Raw genomic sequence first — 5,687 nt, 5'->3', positions numbered from 1 at the left:
TGTGACTTTTTTGATTTCTTTCCTCAATGTTTTAAAATCTTCAGTGTATATATTATTCATTTCCTTGTTAAAATTCACTACTATATTAGTTTTGATTCTATTGTAAGTGGGATTGCTTTACTTTTTTAGATAAGTCATTGTTAGTGTAACTAACAATTTTCATATTTTAATTTTTAACCTGAAACTTTACTGTATTTGTTTATAGGTCTAACAGTTTTTTGGTGGAGTCACTAGGATTTTCTGCATATAAGATCATGTCATTAGCAAAGAGACAATTTACTTTTCTTACAATTTGAATTCCTTTAAAATCTTTTTTCCCCTAATTGCTCTGGCTAGAACTTCAAAAACTATGTTGAATAGAAGTGGTGAAGTCATTGATGTCAAAAGAAGGTGGAGTGAGAGACATCCCCAGATCTCTTCCCTTGAACAACAATAACCTGAACATCTAAAACACAACCAAAAACACCCAAACTGCGCAACAACACGTCCAAGCATGGGATCTGTGCATAACAGCTACCATAGGTCAGAACCCTAGGAGTTGGCGGTAGACTGGGAGAAACGAAGAAGGTGCCTCTCAAAGCCAGAGCTCCCTGCAGGAGGGGGTGGGAAGGTGAACAACTCTGCCTGGGAGAGCTGGGAGCTCCACACTGCTAGTGGCAGTGCCCAGTCATCAGGGCAGAAAGCAAAGAAGTGGGGATGGCTAACCAGCCACAGTTACAAAATGGAGGCTGAGCCACAGCTCACATCTCCCTACCCAGAGAGCCCCTCCCCGCATATCCTCTGAAACCAAACACCACGGAGCCCTAGGGGAATCTGAGCAAAACGTACCAAAACTGTCACTAACACTGACAGGGAATGAAAATGAGGGTAGCAATCGTGATTAAACATCTATAAGGGAAAAAAAAAGGCAGTATTAAGGCTTTATATAAAGCAGGGATCCAAGAGGCTTAAACACCATCTACCGGAAACCAAAAGAAAAACACATTATTTGCAACAGGCTAAGGAGAGACCTTTATATAATAAATCTTCTTTCTGTAAAAAAAGCAGAATATACTTCCATTAATGGCCAGGTGGCGAAATAGTCCATTAAACACCATGAACAACCAAGGTGACAACGCAACTCCGAAAGAAAGAGAAAAATCTCCAGAAAATAAGTTTAGAGACACAGAAATATGCAACTTAAATGACAGAATTCAGGATGGTTCTTCTGGAAAAACTCAATGAGATCCAAAACAACTCAAATCAACAAATTCAAGAATTGAAAAAAACAACTAGCTGAGCAGAATGAGTTCTTTAGCAAGGAGATTGAAACCCTCAAAAAGAACCAAATAGAACTTCTGGAGACGAAGAACACACTGCAAGAGTTGAAAAATGAAATAAATAGAAGCTTGGGAAATAGAGTCAACCAAATGTAGGAAAGGATCAGAGATATTGAAGACATAAATCTAGAAATAAATCAGAAGAAAGAAGAGAGAAACCAAAGAATGTAAAATAATGAAAGAGAAATACAAGAACTAGCTGATACCATCATGAGAGGAAACAAGAATAATGGGCATTCTTTATTTTATTTTATTTTATTTTATTTTATTATTTTGTTTTTGATGAGGCAACCCTTGGTTCACCACACAGATTGCAAGGACCTTGTCAGCTTACATCTCTTATTATTTTTATTATTTTTAAATTTTTTTACACCTACAGTACCTGGTCTTCCTATGTGGACTCCCATCCAAGTACTAACCAGGCCCAACCCTACTTAGCTTCAGAGATCAAACAGGTTTAAGCTTCTTCAGGGTAGCATGGCTGTAGACAGAATAATGGTCATTCTTAAAGGGGAGGAAAAGGAGCAAAGATTAGAAAGCATTTTCAGACAAGTAGTTGACGAGAATTTCCCACATTTAAGGAATGAGCTGGAGCTTGGAATTCAAGAAGTCAACAGAACACCCAATTATCTCAACCCCAAAAGGCCTTCTCCAAGACACATTGTATTAAAATGATCAAAAAACAATGAGAAAGAGAATTCTCAGAGCAGCCAGGGAAAAGAAGACGGTAACCTATAAAGAAAACCAATTAGATTATTGTCAGACTTCTCAGCACAAACTTTACGAGTCAGAAATGGGGGAATCAAATATTCAAAACTATTAAATGAAAAGAACTACCAGCCAAGAATAAGGTATCTAGCAAAGCTCTCCTTTAGATACGAAGGAGAAATAAAGACCTTTCCAGACATACAAAAATTGAGAGAATTCTCCACTACAAGACCTGCATTACAGGAAATACTGAAAAGTGTCAACTCACCTAAAACAAAATGACAATAAAAATACATAATTAGAAGTAAGGCGACTGGCAGGCAGATAGAAGCAGAGTAGTGCAAACTTTACTATGAACAGGACATTATAAGCTTAAACAATAAGAAGAGATTTGCTATAGAAGATAGTAATGAACGGTCAGCATACATAGAAATAAATTTAAACAACAATGACTGAAAAGGGGAGGATTCAAAGATCCAAATTTGAAGGGGAATGGAGATAAGGCACGTGCAGAAGAAATTGGATGACTGTATATATTTGACTATCTTCTACATATTTGTAGAGGTGATGAGAGGGAGCAGTCATCTTATTCCTGATCTTAGAGGGAAAAACAAATTCAGTCTTTCACCACTGAGTGTAATGTTTGTTATGAGTTTGTAATACATGTCCTTTTTTTCTTGTTTAAGTATATTTCTTTTATACCAATTTTTTGAGAGTTTTTATCATGAAGGGATGTTGAATTTTGTCAATGCTTTTTTCTGCATCTATTGAGATAATCATGATTTTTGTCTTTCATTCTATTAATCTGATGTATTGCATTTATTGATTTGCATATGTTGAAACATTCTTGTATCCCAGGAATAAATCTCACTTGATCATAATGTATGATCCTTTTAGCAGACTATTGAATTTGGTTTACTAGTAAATTTTTGAGAATTTTTTGCATTATATTCTTGATGGATAATGGCCTATTGTTTATCTGTAGTATTCTTATCTAAATTAGCTATTATGGTAATGCTGGCTTTCTAAACCATGTTAGGGATATCTAGTCTTATTCACTTTTTGAAAAAGTTTGAGAAGAATTGTCATTAATTCTTCTTAAATTTTTGGTAGAATTTCCCCAGGAAATTCTCTGGTCCTGGGTGTTCCTGTGTTGAAAAGTTTTGATTACTCTTGTTACTTGTTATTTGTCTATTCAGATTTTCTATTTCTTCATGATTCAGACTTGCTAGGTTGTATGTTTCTAGAAATTTTTCTATTTCTTTTAGCTTATTCATTTTGTTGGCATATAATTTTTCATCATAGTCTCTTGTGATCCTTTTTTATTTCTGTGATATCAGTCATAATGTCTCCTTTTCCATTTCTAATTTTATTTATTTGAATTCTCTCTCTTTTTTGCTTGGTAAGTTTAGCTAAAGCTTCGTCATTTTTGTTAACCTTTTGAAAAACAACTCATTGATATTTTCTATTGTTTGTAGTCTATTTCATTTATTTCTTCTTTGATCTTTGTAATCTCCTTTTTACTACTTTAGGCTATTCGTTTTTGTTTTTGTTTTTGTTGTTTAGTTCTTTAAGGTTTAAAGTTAGTTGTTTATTTGAGATCTTTCTTTTATCTTAATGTAGGCATTTATTGCTACAAACTTTCCACTTAGACTGCTTTTTCTGTATTCCATAAGTTTGTTTTTTTAATTTCTTTTTAATTTTTATTTTTCAATTAGAGTTGACATTCAATATTATTTTATATTAACTTCATGTGTACTGCCTAATGGTTAGATATTTATATAATTTACAAAGTGTATTTAATAAATTTTGATATGTTGTGTTTCCATTTTTGTTTGTTCTGACATTTTGTTATTTCCTTTTTTATTTCATCTTGACCCATTGGTTGTTCAGGAATGTGTTGTTTAAATTTCACATATTTGTAAATTTTTCAGTCTTCCTCCTGCTATTAATTTCTAGATTCATACCACTGTGGACAGAGAAGATATTTGGTATGATTTCAATTTTTAAAAAAATTGCTTGTTTTGTGACCTAACATATAATCTATCCTAGAGAATAGTCATTGTGTGTTTTAAACAGTGGTCCCCAACTTTTTGGCACCAGGGACTGGTGCTTTTATGACAATCTAATGCCTGATGATCTGAGGTGGAGCTGAGGCGGTGATGCTACCACTGAGGAACAGCTGCAAATACAAATGAAACTTCGCTCGCTTGCCTGCTGCACACTTCATGCCGTGTAGCCTAGTTTCTAACAGGACACAGAGTAGTACTGATTCATGGCTCAGGATTTGGGGAGCTCTGTTTTAGAAGATTACTTATTCTGCTACTGTTGGATTAACATTCTGTATGTTTCTATTAACTCCGTTTGTTCTATAATTTAAGTCCAGTGTTTCTGTATTAATTTTCTGTCTCAATGATCTCTCCATTGTTGAAAGTAGGCTATCGAAGTCCTTTATTATTATTGTATTGTCTTTCTATTATTCCCTTCAGATTTGTTATATTTACTTAATATTTACTCTGATGTCAAGTGCATATATAATTATAATTGTTATATCTTCTTGATTGATTGGCCCCTTTATTATTACATAATCACCTTCTTTGTATCATTTTACAGTTTTTGACATAAATTCTATTTTGTTGAGATATAGTTACTCCTGCTTTCTTTGTACTTCTATTTCCGTGAAATATTTTTTCCATCCCTTTACTTTGATCCTCTATGTGTTCTTAAAGTTGAAATGAGCCTCTTGTAGTCAGAATATAGTAGGGTTCTGTTTTATGTTCATTCAGCTACTCTATGGCTTTTGAATGGAGAGTATACATTCATTTATATTTAAAGTAATTATTGACAGGTAATGACTTACGGTTGTAATTTTGTTAATTGTTTTCTGGCTGTTTTGTAGTTTCTTTGTTCCTTTCTTCCTCTCCTACTCTCTTTCTTTGTAAATTGATTATTTTCTGTAGCGGCATATTTCGATTATGTTCTCTTTATCTTGCATGTATTTACTATATAGATTTTATTTTTTGGTTACCCTGAGTATGATTTTAAGCATCTTATAGATATAATAGTTTATTGTAACCTGATAATAACTTAATTTTGATTGTATACAAAAATTTTAACCTTGTATTTTCTCCTTCTGCATTTTATGTTTTTGATATCACAATTTGCATATTTTATATTGTGTATTCATTAACAAATTATTATAGCTATAGCTATTTTTGATACCTTTGTCCTTCAAACTTTATAATAGAGTTAAGTGGTTACCCACCACCAAATTACAGTATTATATTATTCTGAGTCTGACTATATACTTGCCTTTACCAGGGTGTTATTTATTTTCATATATTTTCATGTTACTAGACAGTGTCCTTTATTTTCAGATTGAATTTTTTTCAGCATTTCTTTTAAGGCAGGTCTAGAGATAAATTCCCTCAGCTTTTGTTTGGTTGGGGAAATTTTCATGTTGTTTTTATTTCTAAAGGACAACTTTGCTGGATAAAGTATTCTTGGTTAGCAATTTCTTTCTTTTGGCAGTTTGAATGCATCATCCCATTTTCTCCTGGCCTGCAAGCTCTGATGAAAAATCCACAGATAACTTTATGGGTGATTCCCTTGTATAAGAGTAGTTTTATTTTTTCTTTGCTGCTTTTAAAATTCTCTTTG

General features: G+C 33.2%; 1 pseudogene; it reads right to left on the bottom strand.

Moving 5' to 3' along the window:
* Positions 1-1,689: 1,689 nt before the first annotated feature.
* Positions 1,690-1,808, bottom strand: LOC111730803 (annotated as a pseudogene).
* Between the last annotated feature and the right edge of the window lie 3,879 nt (positions 1,809-5,687).

This window comes from Pteropus vampyrus, unplaced genomic scaffold (genome assembly GCF_000151845.1).
Source record: "Pteropus vampyrus isolate Shadow unplaced genomic scaffold, Pvam_2.0 Scaffold335, whole genome shotgun sequence".
NCBI lineage: Eukaryota > Metazoa > Chordata > Mammalia > Chiroptera > Pteropodidae > Pteropus > Pteropus vampyrus.
The sequence above is the reverse complement of the archived record's forward strand: the minus strand, read 5'-3'. Positions and strand labels throughout refer to the sequence as shown.